Source organism: Hyperolius riggenbachi, chromosome 12 (assembly GCF_040937935.1).
Source record: "Hyperolius riggenbachi isolate aHypRig1 chromosome 12, aHypRig1.pri, whole genome shotgun sequence".
Classification (NCBI taxonomy): Eukaryota; Metazoa; Chordata; class Amphibia; order Anura; family Hyperoliidae; genus Hyperolius; species Hyperolius riggenbachi.
In genome coordinates, this window is record NC_090657.1 from 239,075,802 (window position 1) to 239,090,607 (window position 14,806).

Sequence of the window (14,806 nt, forward strand, 5' to 3'; positions counted from 1 at the left end):
AGGTACAGTTGCCCCCAGTATAGGTTAGCCAGGTACAGTTGCCCCCAGTATAGGTTAGCCAGGTACAGTTGCCCCAAGTATAGGTTAGCCAGGTGCAGTTGCCCCCAGTATAGGTTAGCCAGGTACAGTGGCCTCCAGTATAGGTTAGCGAGGTACAGTTGCCCCCAGTATAGGTTAGCCAGGTACAGTTGCCCCCAGTATAGGTTAGCCAGGTACAGTTGCCCCCAGTATAGGTTAGCCAGGTACAGTTGCCCCAAGTATAGGTTAGCCAGGTACAGTTGCCCCCAGTATAGGTTAGCGAGGTACAGTTGCTCCAGTATAGGTTAGCCAGGTATAGTAGTCCCCAGTATAGGTTAGCCAGGTACAGTTGCCCCCAGTATAGGTTAGCGAGGTACAGTTGCCCCAAGTATAGGTTAGCCAGGTACAGTTGCCCCCAGTATAGGTTAGCCAGGTACAGTTGCCCCCAGTATAGGTTAGCCAGGTACAGTTGCCCCCAGTATAGGTTAGCCAGGTACAGTTGCCTCCAGTATAGGTTAGCCAGGTACAGTTGCCTCCAGTATAGTTTAGCCAGGTACAGTTGCCCCACTATAGGTTGGCCAGGTACAGTTGCCCCCAGTATAGGTTAGCCAGGTACAGTTGCCCCCAGTATAGGTTAGCCAGGTACAGTTGCCCCCAGTATAGGTTAGCCAGGTACAGTTGCCCCCAGTATAGGTTAGCCAGGTACAGTTGCCCCCAGTATAGGTTGGCCAGGTACAGTTGCCCCCAGTATAGGTTAGCCAGGTACAGTTGCCCCCAGTATAGGTTAGCCAGGCACAGTTGCCCCCAGTATAGGTTAGCCAGGTACAGTTGCCCCCAGTATAGGTTAGCCAGGTACAGTTGCCCCCAGTATAGGTTGGCCAGGCACTCTCTTCACTTCCTGTTTCTGCCTGGTGCTGCCCCCAGACTTCAGCCGCCTGAGGAAGTCGGCTCACTTGGCATTATGGGTGGACCGGGCCTGCTTTTAACAATGTTGACAACAGATGTAAAATGACTGAGTCATGCCCGGAATTGGGTTTGGCACATACATTGCTCAGCACTCCATATATACAATATACAGTATAATACATAACAGTAACAGTCTGCAGAAACTAGACACTAAAGAGTGACTCAGTAGAGGTACAATGCCATGCTGACAGATTGTCTATGGCAAGGACCAGTCTGTAAAACTGGTGTGTGTGGTGGGGAAGGTGTCGGACTGGAAGGTGGAAAAGCTGAGGAAATCCACCTGCTGGCCGAGCAGCCAGAGGCGTAGCTAGGCTTTTCAGCACCCGGGGACAAAGACTATTAATGCGCCCCCTAAGGTGAAGGTTGTGCCGTGCCAAAAACGGGGCGTGGCCACATAATAAATGTGGGCATGGTTATAGGTGGAGCCAAATGTACATGGAGGTTAGCAGGCTCACGCTCACCCACCCTCCCTCAGTATGTACCTTCCAGCATGTTCCAAGACAAATTCAGCAATCATGAGCAAACATGAGGCACCCAACATGACCAACTCAGCAATCATGAGGCCCCCAACAAGACAAATTCAGTAACCATGAGGCCCCCAACAAGACAAATTCAGCAGTCATGAGGAACATAAATAGACAGCATTTCACATAAATAGGCAGAATGCCCCCTTAATATGGTAGATACCTCTCACCTGGCAGCAGTTCCCCAAAATACACTCAATCTGACAGCATTAATGTCCGGGTGTCTGGCGCAGCAGGCGGAACTCACCTCCATCTCGTCGCAGCGCCAGATGGATTTGCCGTTACTCTGGTCTAGTCCACACCAGAGCAGCGGCTGCGGCACCCGAACTTCCGGCACTGGAGCGAGATGGAGGTGAGTTCCGCATGCTGCGCCAGACACCCGGACATTAATGGAGGGGACAGCGAGGGAGGGAGAGCACCCTAAGGTGAGGGAAGGAGGGGGAGATGGCCCCCCTTCCCTACCGCTGCTCACAGCTCTCCCTCTTCTCTGCACTGCTCCCCTCCCCCCAAAAAAACAACAACAAAAAACCACTGCAGCTCAGCTGGGTGCCCTTGGGGACCCGGCGCCCGGGGGCACTTGTCCTACCCCGACCCCCCCTAGCTACGCCCCTGCGAGCAGCAGAAACCCTGTGCTATCACTCCCAATAGAAACCTGCAGCAAATCTTCACTGTGAGCAGCAAAACCCTATTACTGCTGCTTGGCCAGCAAATGGATTTCCTCAACTTTCCCACTTCCCAGTCCGACACTGGAGAAGAAAGGCTTCCTGTGTCTTGCAGTACTGGTGGACATGGCCTGAAACCTCCAGCCTGAAGGGAGCTGACTGAAGTAGCGGTGGCCTGGGGGCGAGGGGTCATTTGCAATCCTCAGCGCTCTGGAGCTCAGTCTAGAGTTGTAGAGGAGGTTGAGTGGAGGGAGAAGATTCGATGATTCTCTCCCCTGATCTGATGACCCTCTGATGTTTGTGTCTATCTCTGGCGGTCTGAATGATAGCTGTGCAGCACTGGCAGCTCTTACTTGGGAATGTGGATAATCTTAGTTTGGTACATCCCTGGCCAACTTGTGGCACTCTCTAGCCCTGCCCCTCTAGCCCTGTGCCTAAGTGGCCTATCCCCAGAATCAGGCCTGTGGAGCGTATCACACATAACACCACGATGTGGCGAGTGAAAGCTTGTTGTAGTGAGAGTCAGGAACCGTCACCGCTGATAAGGATCTGGCGCTTGTGCCGCTGCACTCCATCCACTTAATTCCAGATTTACTGTCACTCCTTGTGCAGGTGATTCATGTATTTCATTGCGCCGCAGAGCGCTCAGGTTCAGCGCCAGATGAAAGCAGCACCTGCATCACGCCAGTCAGCAGAGAGAGGGAATCGAGGCATCAATCTCCTCCGTCGGACCCCCAGAGCGGGGAGCCGGGCTCCCCCGGGAGCGCCACACTGCTTTATTTTTCACTCCGACTCTGACGCGGCTGATTGAAAATCGCAGCCTGCAGGGCCGAGAGAGACGTCATCCCTTCATCCCGCAGAGAGGAGACTGATTTATAGGGAATATCTGAGCAGGACCCTCGTAGGGATGAAGCGGGATTGTTAGAGATGCTGAGGAGAGGGATTAACCCTTCTCGGCTGAAGAATGGTGTAATGAGAAAGCACTCGGCTCCATCATGTGCTCAGAGCGTAACTGGCAACTTCCTGGATAACACAAGCAGAAGTGTGTGACTCTGATCAGATCTGCTACACCAGCCATAATCTAACACCGCCACTAAAACAGATTGGCTGCGGACCTGACAGATTTGTAATTTATTTTTTTAGAGGGAACCTGCTGAGAGAAAAAAGATGGAGGCCGGCAGGCCGCCATTGTCAGCGGCATGACAATATACTCTGTACATTGCTGCAGAAGATGTCAGTGCTATATAAATACATAATAATAATATGGTAGGACATTAGACTATGGCTATGGCAGGATTAGAGTGTGAGCTCCTCTGAGGACAGTCAGTAACATGACTATGTACTCTGTACAGTGCTGCAGAAGATGTCAGTGCTATATAAATACATAATAATAATATGGTAGGACATTAGACTATGGCTATGGCAGGATTAGAGTGTGAGCTCCTCTGAGGACAGTCAATGACATGACTATGTACTCTGTAATGTGCTGCAGAAGATGTCAGTGCTGTATAAATACATAATAATAATATGGTAGGACATTAGGCTATGACTATGGTAGGATTAGAGTGTGAGCCCCTCTGAGGACAGTCAGTGACATGGCTATGTACTCTGTAATGTGCTGCAGAAGATGTCAGTGCTATATAAATACATAATAATAATATGGTAGGACATTAGACTATGACTATGGTGGGGTTACATTGTGAGCTCCTCTGAGGACAGCCAGTGACATGACTATGTATTCTGTACAGTGCTGCAGAAGATGTCAGTGCTATATAAATACATAATAATAATATGGTAGGACATTAGGCTATGACTATGGTAGGATTAGATTGTGAGCTCCTCTGAGGACAGTCAGTGACATGACTATGTACTCTGTAATGTGCTGCAGGAGATGTCCGTGCTATATAAATACATAATAATAATAATATGGTGGGACATTAGACTATGACTATGGTAGGATTAGAGTGTGAGCTCCTCTGAGGACAGACAGTGACTTGACTATGTACTCTGTACAGTGCTGCAGAACATGTCAGTGCTATATAAATACATAATAATAATATGGTAGGACATTAGACTATGACTATGGTGGGGTTACATTGTGAGCTCCTCTGAGGACAGCCAGTGACATGACTATGTATTCTGTACAGTGCTGCAGAAGATGTCAGTGCTATATAAATACATAATAATAATATGGTAGGACATTAGGCTATGACTATGGTAGGATTAGATTGTGAGCTCCTCTGAGGACAGTCAGTGACATGACTATGTACTCTGTAATGTGCTGCAGGAGATGTCAGTGCTATATAAATACATAATAATAATATGGTAGGACATTAGACTATGACTATGGTAGAATTAGATTGTGAGCTCCTCTGAGGACAGACAGTGACATGACTATGTACTCTGTAATGTGCTGCAGGAGATGTCAGTGCTATATAAATACATAATAATAATAATATGGTAGGACATTAGACTATGACTATGGTAGGATTAGAGTGTGAGCTCCTCTGAGGACAGTCAGTGACATGACTATGTACTCTGTAATGTGCTGCAGAAGATGTCAGTGCTCTATAAATACATAATAATAATATGGTAGGACATTAGACTATGACTATGGTAGGATTAGATTGTGAGCTCCTCTGAGGACAGTCAGTGACATGACTATGTACTCTGTACAGTGCTGCAGAACATGTCAGTGCTATATAAATACATAATAATAATATGGTAGGACATTAGACTATGACTATGGTGGGGTTACATTGTGAGCTCCTCTGAGGACAGTCAGTGACATGACTATGTACTCTGTAATGTGCTGCAGGAGATGTCAGTGCTATATAAATACATAATAATAATATGGTAGGACATTAGACTATGACTATGGTGGGGTTACATTGTGAGCTCCTCTGAGGACAGTCAGTGACATGACTATGTACTCTGTAATGTGCTGCAGAATAAACATACATATATCCAGGCACATCGCCTCTAGTTAGGACATTAAATAAATTATTAGGGAAAGGGAGGTGCTGAAGGGGGTGTGGCTAGAAAACAGCAAAAATCTATTAACCCTTCGCACACTCACATGCAAATGTTCACACAATTGCATTCACAGATTCACTCATCCAGGCACAACTGTTATCCCTACAGCTAAATTAAAAGCCAGGGTTTTAGTTCACAGAAGAATGCATTCTTATGCTTAATCACCTATACTGCGCAGAAGTACCCAGGTAAACATAGGTGTCCTAACTCTGGCCCTGTAACATGCATAGTGCAGACATGCAAACACATTCATTGCATCAAACCTATCAATGGATTAGGAGCACACATCCTAACTTCCTCTCCTGGGAAAGACAGTGCATCTTACCAATCGCACAAGGGAGCTAATGTTATGTGTCCATGTGCACAATGCGCATACACCAGCATACGCTGTCTGCATGCTGACAAACATACAGGGGAAGGGGGAGTGCACCGAATTGGACCCTAGCCACAGGGGTCAATGATAAGAATAAACATACATATATCCAGGCACATCGCCTCTAGTTAGGACATTAAATAAATTATTAGGGAAAGGGAGGTGCTGAAGGGGGTGTGGCTAGAAAACAGCAAAAATCTATTAACCCTTCGCACACTCACATGCAAATGTTCACACAATTGCATTCACAGATTCACTCATCCAGGCACAACTGTTATCCCTACAGCTAAATTAAAAGCCAGGGTTTTAGTTCACAGAAGAATGCATTCTTATGCTTAATCACCTATACTGCGCAGAAGTACCCAGGTAAACATAGGTGTCCTAACTCTGGCCCTGTAACATGCATAGTGCAGACATGCAAACACATTCATTGCATCAAACCTATCAATGGATTAGGAGCACACATCCTAACTTCCTCTCCTGGGAAAGACAGTGCATCTTACCAATCGCACAAGGGAGCTAATGTTATGTGTCCATGTGCACAATGCGCATACACCAGCATACGCTGTCTGCATGCTGACAAACATACAGGGGAAGGGGGAGTGCACCGAATTGGACCCTAGCCACAGGGGTCAATGATAAGAATAAACATACATATATCCAGGCACATCGCCTCTAGTTAGGACATTAAATAAATTATTAGGGAAAGGGAGGTGCTGAAGGGGGTGTGGCTAGAAAACAGCAAAAATCTATTAACCCTTCGCACACTCACATGCAAATGTTCACACAATTGCATTCACAGATTCACTCATCCAGGCACAACTGTTATCCCTACAGCTAAATTAAAAGCCAGGGTTTTAGTTCACAGAAGAATGCATTCTTATGCTTAATCACCTATACTGCGCAGAAGTACCCAGGTAAACATAGGTGTCCTAACTCTGGCCCTGTAACATGCATAGTGCAGACATGCAAACACATTCATTGCATCAAACCTATCAATGGATTAGGAGCACACATCCTAACTTCCTCTCCTGGGAAAGACAGTGCATCTTACCAATCGCACAAGGGAGCTAATGTTATGTGTCCATGTGCACAATGCGCATACACCAGCATACGCTGTCTGCATGCTGACAAACATACAGGGGAAGGGGGAGTGCACCGAATTGGACCCTAGCCACAGGGGTCAATGATAAGAATAAACATACATATATCCAGGCACATCGCCTCTAGTTAGGACATTAAATAAATTATTAGGGAAAGGGAGGTGCTGAAGGGGGTGTGGCTAGAAAACAGCAAAAATCTATTAACCCTTCGCACACTCACATGCAAATGTTCACACAATTGCATTCACAGATTCACTCATCCAGGCACAACTGTTATCCCTACAGCTAAATTAAAAGCCAGGGTTTTAGTTCACAGAAGAATGCATTCTTATGCTTAATCACCTATACTGCGCAGAAGTACCCAGGTAAACATAGGTGTCCTAACTCTGGCCCTGTAACATGCATAGTGCAGACATGCAAACACATTCATTGCATCAAACCTATCAATGGATTAGGAGCACACATCCTAACTTCCTCTCCTGGGAAAGACAGTGCATCTTACCAATCGCACAAGGGAGCTAATGTTATGTGTCCATGTGCACAATGCGCATACACCAGCATACGCTGTCTGCATGCTGACAAACATACAGGGGAAGGGGGAGTGCACCGAATTGGACCCTAGCCACAGGGGAATGTGTTTGCATGTCTGCACTATGCATGTTACAGGGCCAGAGTTAGGACACCTATGTTTACCTGGGTACTTCTGCGCAGTATAGGTGATTAAGCATAAGAATGCATTCTTCTGTGAACTAAAACCCTGGCTTTTAATTTAGCTGTAGGGATAACAGTTGTGCCTGGATGAGTGAATCTGTGAATGCAATTGTGTGAACATTTGCATGTGAGTGTGCGAAGGGTTAATAGATTTTTGCTGTTTTCTAGCCACACCCCCTTCAGCACCTCCCTTTCCCTAATAATTTATTTAATGTCCTAACTAGAGGCGATGTGCCTGGATATATGTATGTTTATTCTTATCATTGACCCCTGTGGCTAGGGTCCAATTCGGTGCACTCCCCCTTCCCCTGTATGTTTGTCAGCATGCAGACAGCGTATGCTGGTGTATGCGCATTGTGCACATGGACACATAACATTAGCTCCCTTGTGCGATTGGTAAGATGCACTGTCTTTCCCAGGAGAGGAAGTTAGGATGTGTGCTCCTAATCCATTGATAGGTTTGATGCAATGAATGTGTTTGCATGTCTGCACTATGCATGTTACAGGGCCAGAGTTAGGACACCTATGTTTACCTGGGTACTTCTGCGCAGTATAGGTGATTAAGCATAAGAATGCATTCTTCTGTGAACTAAAACCCTGGCTTTTAATTTAGCTGTAGGGATAACAGTTGTGCCTGGATGAGTGAATCTGTGAATGCAATTGTGTGAACATTTGCATGTGAGTGTGCGAAGGGTTAATAGATTTTTGCTGTAATGTGCTGCAGGAGATGTCAGTGCTATATAAATACATAATAATAATATGGTAGGACATTAGACTATGACTATGGTAGAATTAGATTGTGAGCTCCTCTGAGGACAGACAGTGACATGACTATGTACTCTGTAATGTGCTGCAGGAGTTTTCAGTGCTATATAAATACATAATAATAATAATATGGTAGGACATTAGACTATGACTATGGTAGGATTAGAGTGTGAGCTCCTCTGAGGACAGTCAGTGACATGACTATGTACTCTGTAATGTGCTGCAGAAGATGTCAGTGCTCTATAAATACATAATAATAATATGGTAGGACATTAGACTATGACTATGGTAGGATTAGATTGTGAGCTCCTCTGAGGACAGTCAGTGACATGACTATGTACTCTGTAATGTGCTGCAGGAGATGTCAGTGCTATATAAATACATAATAATAATAATATGGTAGGACATTAGACTATGACTATGGTAGAATTAGATTGTGAGCTCCTCTGAGGACAGACAGTGACATGACTATGTACTCTGTAATGTGCTGCAGAAGATGTCAGTGCTATGTAAATACATCATAATGTATGCACACTTTGTATCTTCCTCAGCAGTAATTCTCACAGAAATCCCATTGGAAGGGAAGGACAAATGAGGTGTCCCAAAAATATAATGTATATAAAAACTGCAGGAGCGTGACAATAGACCCTGCAAAGGATGCAGCTGCAGGGGGCCCAGAAGCCACAGGGGGCCCCAGAGCGGGAGAAGTTTCTATTCCCTGTCCTGAGAGACTGACAACTAAGGGCATGGAGAGGAAAAAAAAACAACTTTCTGCTCTCTGTACAGTTGTTCTAATGACTGCATCTGCTCAGCTGCTGATAAGGAATCATACAACGTTCTGCAGACAAAGATTTGCAGGCAGTCCCTATTCAAATTGCAGCAGGCTCTTGTGTACAGAGCCCAGCCCCCAACCTCTCTACCCCTCCCCAAGTGCTGTGTACTGTAGTGATGCTGGAGAAGTCTGCAGAGCCAGTTCTGCTCCATCAGAGATGGACAGAGTGAGTGTAATAAGCTGAGGCTGGGAGCACAGTCGTCCATCAGTTTTCTGTATGCATTTTCTGCTCACCATGTGTGACTGTGTGTGTGAAAACATGCACGTTTTATCACAGAAGCGAATGTAATTCATAAAGAAAATGTGTGCTTCACTGCTGCCTGTTTTTATCACATTCAAGTGTACACTAGCCGATTGCATAACATTGGTTCTCCGATTACCTGTGCAGAAAGGGGGGCGGGGGGTAAGGGCATCCAAAGTTTTGCAGGGGGGCCCAGTGACTTCTAGTTACGCCCCTGAAAAACTGTTTAAAAGGTAAGAGAAGCTTAGCTCAATAATGACGCAAAGTTAGAATGAAAAATGTAGGACAATGCGTTTCACGGGTAACAACCTGCTTCTTCAGGTCAATGAACAACATCCCAAAGTAAGTGTAGCACAGCTCGGAGCTCCTGTGTGCACTGCTTTTCATTGAGGCATTTTTGGGGGGTAATAAAAACAATTTTTTAACCTCAACTACACCTTTTTTTGCAGAGCCACTGAATCCACTAGGACATTGAGACTCGTCAGACCCACCGCACCCAAGCCTTTTACCGAGGTTGCTCTTCTGCAACCCAGGTTTGTGAATACCACTTTAAATTTTTGTCAGCTCTACTATAATGTTGATTTACTGCATTGTCAGGGGGTCCTGGTTTCTTCTGTGTTATTTGTTCTCAGGAAGACTTGCAGGTTTTCCAGTCTTTAGCCAGTTCCGTTGAAGTGATCGTTAGTGATCACTAATGACTGGTTTCAGTGGTTCCTGCAGGAATTTCTATTGAAGTCCCCGTAGCAGGGAGCTTTTTGTTCCTTCTCCCCCTCCACTTTCAGCAGAAAATAACAGGCTAATGCAGCAGCGGTCAAGAGGGTTTGTACAGTAATGCTTCCAAAATTGTCAACTGAAATGATGATTTCAGACAAATGAAATTTGCATAGTTTGAGACTCTGTGGCTCCATGGCTTGTCCAATACCTCTTACTTTGCAGACTGTTCTTTGCCCCTCATCACATGCGGGTCCTTAGCGCTGTGAATATGGATACATGTGTTGACAGCGTCAGAGACACATTAAAAAGCAGTCATGTTGTTCCATTAATTCCGCATTTCCTTCTGAACCAGGGGAGGGATCATTTGGGGTAGTTGGCAGACCAAGAATGCATCAGTGGGAGGAGCAAATGGGGTTAGAGATTAGCGGAGACAGACCCTCACTTCTGTAGCAATGGCAGAAGATGCAGACCCTAGAAGAAGAGATTTTCCTTTATAAGTATAAACATTTCCTCCCTTCTGCCCCCTATGTAGTTTCCCAAAGCAAATGTTTTGCACCGTTTTTCAATGCTGAAGTTTCTAATATTGCTCATAGACTTTGTCCCCGAGGAAGCTGGTGTGGTCCAGCAAGACGCACTGTGCAACATAAATGTTTGAAATGATTCCCTCTTTTATCCATCCCTGGGATAGAACTGGTTGATAAATGAAGCCCCAAAACCTACGAAAGGCAGTTTCAGTGTCAGAGAGGTGTAATCAGAGTAAGGAAACAGTTTCTTAAGGATTACCACTATTCAATGCCCATATAGATGTTTTTATTACCAGCATAGCGCCAATAAAAATCTTATAAGATATATTATGAAGGGCCCCTCTGGTCCAGAGAGTCAGGGACCCCTGTGTGGTCGCAACCTCGGCATCCCCTATCACTATACTACTGACTGTTGGAGGCAAGTTCCTCCTCCCCCGCACGAAATACAGTATATATATATATATATATATATAAAAAAAGTTTTTAACAGGACACCCCAAACTGAATAAAGTGTCCAGATAAATGTAAAAGGGCCCTGTCGTGACATATAGCAGAATGTAGTAAATTATTCAGGATAGACACTTTTATGGTAATTTCCCTGGTTTCAGCATCAGAAACACTCCCTATAGCTATACATTCTGGTATATGGGTTCGTAACTCTGTCCTTCCAGTGATTCACAGAGGCGCTGAGCTTTACACCAGACCTATTTGAGATTTATGGTTTGTTTCTATTTCCTAATGAAGCCGGATATACCCGCGAAACGCGTTGCACTTGCACTTTCTGGAGTATATAATATAAATACATTTGTGTTGTTTTGAATATACACAACCCTCATGTGTGTCGGCTTGGAGGAGGTAAATCCACATATGCCTCCTTTAATTTTAAACGTTTTAGAATATTTTATCCTTTTGGCGCCTCTGTCTGCTTATACACTTCCAGTGATGTTTAACTATGCAGAATTCTTCTCCCTGAGAATTCTGGGAGACCAGACCTTACCTCTACTAGCTTCAGAACTCTCAGTAATACTTCTACTGGCTTCGGAACTGCCAATAAACAAACATTCTGCAGTGATGCAGCTGACAGCAGTAAAGATGTCGCCATCTGTGATACATTTCATGAATTGGGGAGAGTAAAGGTTTCACAGTAGGAACACACTGACTAAATCATTTATAAATGAATATTGTAAAAAAAAAAACCTTTTATTGCTTATGGTATTTTCTCTACAGTTCCTCATGTGAATATTGAGTAAGATAATCTACACATTTATATATGGAAGGAATAGTGGTTGTTATGTCACTGGCCGGTATCGGCGCCTCAGCCCCTCCCCCTCGGCACGGCGCTCCAGTCAGGGTCGCGCACTTCTTCCTGTTTGGCTGATAAATAATGGAGAGGCAGCGGTGGGTTAAGTGTATGCAGCCAGAGGGTGATGTTTAATTAGGTACGAAATGAAAGTCTTCTCCTCGCTCTGCGTTCTGAGTGATTGAGGGGCGAACGTTCGCCTGAGCGACAGGCTGATAAATCTCCGGTGAAGCCACGCAGCGGACGTCAGTTTGGGATGTCACCGAAGGGCTACTCGCCGTTAATAATGAAGTTGTACTAAAGTCTTCTCATTTGTTTTGCAGACTGATGGTGATTGTAAGTGAGATGATCAATTACAATGTTTTCCTAAGGGCAAAGGTTAAGTGTGAACTGCAGATGAACATAAGAAAACACTGTATAAAGTGAAACGTTGGCAATCTACATAAAAAAAAAAACTACAGGGAAGAAGAGCTATACTCACATTCTCCATGGAAGTCACTCCCCTGGAAGAGCTATCCTCACATTCTCCATGGAAGTCACTCCCCTGGAAGAGCTATCCTCACATTCTCCATGGAAGTCACTCCCCTGGAAGAGCTATCCTCACATTCTCCATGGAAGTCACTCCCCTGGAAGAGCTATCCTCACATTCTCCATGGAAGTCACTCCCCTGGAAGAGCTATACTCACATTCTCCATGAAAGTCACTCCCCTGGAAGAGCTATACTCACATTCTCCATGAAAGTCACTCCCCTGGAAGAGCTATACTCACATGCTTCGTGGAAGTCACTCCCCTGGAAGAGCTATACTCACATCCTCCTTGGAAGTCACTCCCCTGGAAGAGCTATACTCACATTCTCCATGGAAGTCACTCCCCTGGAAGAGCTATACTCACATCCTCTGTGGAAGTCACTCCCCTGGAAGAGCTATACTCATATTCTCCATGGAAGTCACTCCCCTGGAAGAGCTACACTCACATCCTCTGTGGAAGTCACTCCGCTGGAAGAGCTATACTCACATCCTCCTTGGAAGTCACTCCCCTGGAAGAGCTATACTCACATTCTCCATGGAAGTCACTCCCCTGGAAGAGCTACACTCACATCCTCTGTGGAAGTCACTCCCCTGGAAGAGCTATACTCATATTCTCCATGGAAGTCACTTCCCTGGAAGAGCTACACTTACATCCTCTGTGGAAGTCACTCCGCTGGAAGAGCTATACTCGCATCCTCTGTGGAAGTCACTCCCCTGGAAGAGCTATACGCACATCCTCCGTGGAAATCACTCCCCTGGAAGAGCTATACTCACATCCTCGGCGGAAGTCACTCCCCTGGAAGAGCTATACTCACATCCTCCGTAGAAGTCACTCCCCTGGAAGAGCTATACTCACATCCTCCGTGGAAGTCACTCCCCTGGAAGAGCTATACTCACATCCTCTGTGGAAGTCACTCCCCTGGAAGAGCTATATGCACATCCTCCGTGGAAATCACTCCCCTGGAAGAGCTATACTCACATCCTCGGCGGAAGTCACTCCCCTGGAAGAGCTACACTCACATCCTTCGTGGAAGTCACTCCCCTGGAAGAGCTATACTCATATTCTCCATGGAAGTCACTCCCCTGGAAGAGCTACACTCACATCCTCTGTGGAAGTCACTCCACTGGAAGAGCTATACTCGCATCCTCTGCGGAAGTCACTCCCCTGGAAGAGCTATACTCACATCCTCCGTGGAAGTCACTCCCCTGGAAGAGCTATACTCACATCCTCCGTGGAAGTCACTCCCCTGGAAGAGCCATACTCACATCCTCCTTGGAAGTCACTCCCCTGGAAGAGCTATACTCACATTCTCCATGGAAGTCACTCCCCTGGAAGAGCTACACTCACATCCTCTGTGGAAGTCACTCCCCTGGAAGAGCTATACTCATATTCTCCATGGAAGTCACTTCCCTGGAAGAGCTACACTTACATCCTCTGTGGAAGTCACTCCGCTGGAAGAGCTATACTCGCATCCTCTGTGGAAGTCACTCCCCTGGAAGAGCTATACGCACATCCTCCGTGGAAATCACTCCCCTGGAAGAGCTATACTCACATCCTCGGCGGAAGTCACTCCCCTGGAAGAGCTATACTCACATCCTCCGTGGAAGTCACTCCCCTGGAAGAGCTATACTCACATCCTCCGTGGAAGTCACTCCCCTGGAAGAGCTATACTCACATCCTCTGTGGAAGTCACTCCCCTGGAAGAGCTATATGCACATCCTCCGTGGAAATCACTCCCCTGGAAGAGCTATACTCACATCCTCGGCGGAAGTCACTCCCCTGGAAGAGCTACACTCACATCCTTCGTGGAAGTCACTCCCCTGGAAGAGCTATACTCATATTCTCCATGGAAGTCACTCCCCTGGAAGAGCTACACTCACATCCTCTGTGGAAGTCACTCCACTGGAAGAGCTATACTCGCATCCTCTGCGGAAGTCACTCCCCTGGAAGAGCTATACGCACATCCTCCGTGGAAATCACTCCCCTGGAAGAGCTATGCTCACATCCTCGGCGGAAGTCACTCCCCTGGAACAGCTATACTCACATCCTCCGTGGAAGTCACTCCCCTGGAAGAGCTATACTCACATCCTCCATGGAAGTCACTCCCCTGGAAGAGCCATACTCACATCCTCCATGGAAGTCACTCCCCTAGAAGAGCTATACTCACATTCTCCGTGGAAGTCACTCCCCTGGAAGAGCTATACTCAAATCTTCCGTGAAAGTCACTCCCCTGGAAGAGGTATACTCACATCCTCTGCGGGTGTCACTTCCCTGGAAGAGCTATACACACATCCTCCGTGGAAGTCACTCCCCTGGAAGAGCTATGCTCACATCCTCCGTGGAAGTCGCTCCCCTGGAAGAGCTATACTCACATCCTCCGTGGAAGTCACTCCCATGGAAGAGCTATACACACATCTTCTGTGGAAGTCACTCCCCTGGAAGAGCTATACTCACATCCTCCGTGGAAGTCCCTCCCCTGGAAGAGCTATACTCACATCCTCCGTGGAAG

At 46.3% G+C, this 14,806-nt stretch overlaps 1 protein-coding gene across 2 annotated transcripts in view; it reads left to right on the plus strand.

Moving 5' to 3' along the window:
* The window catches only part of SDK2 (sidekick cell adhesion molecule 2), a 1,552,195-nt gene that overhangs the window by 109,522 nt on the left and 1,427,867 nt on the right, over positions 1–14,806 (plus strand). Inside the window, exon 2 of one of the 2 annotated variants that reach the window (XM_068263129.1) lies at positions 9,681–9,764. The exons of the other annotated variant lie outside the window; for it this stretch is intronic. The gene's annotated coding sequence lies outside the window, so the exon portion shown is untranslated. The remainder of the gene's footprint in view (positions 1–9,680; positions 9,765–14,806) is intronic. 2 annotated transcript variants of the gene reach the window in all.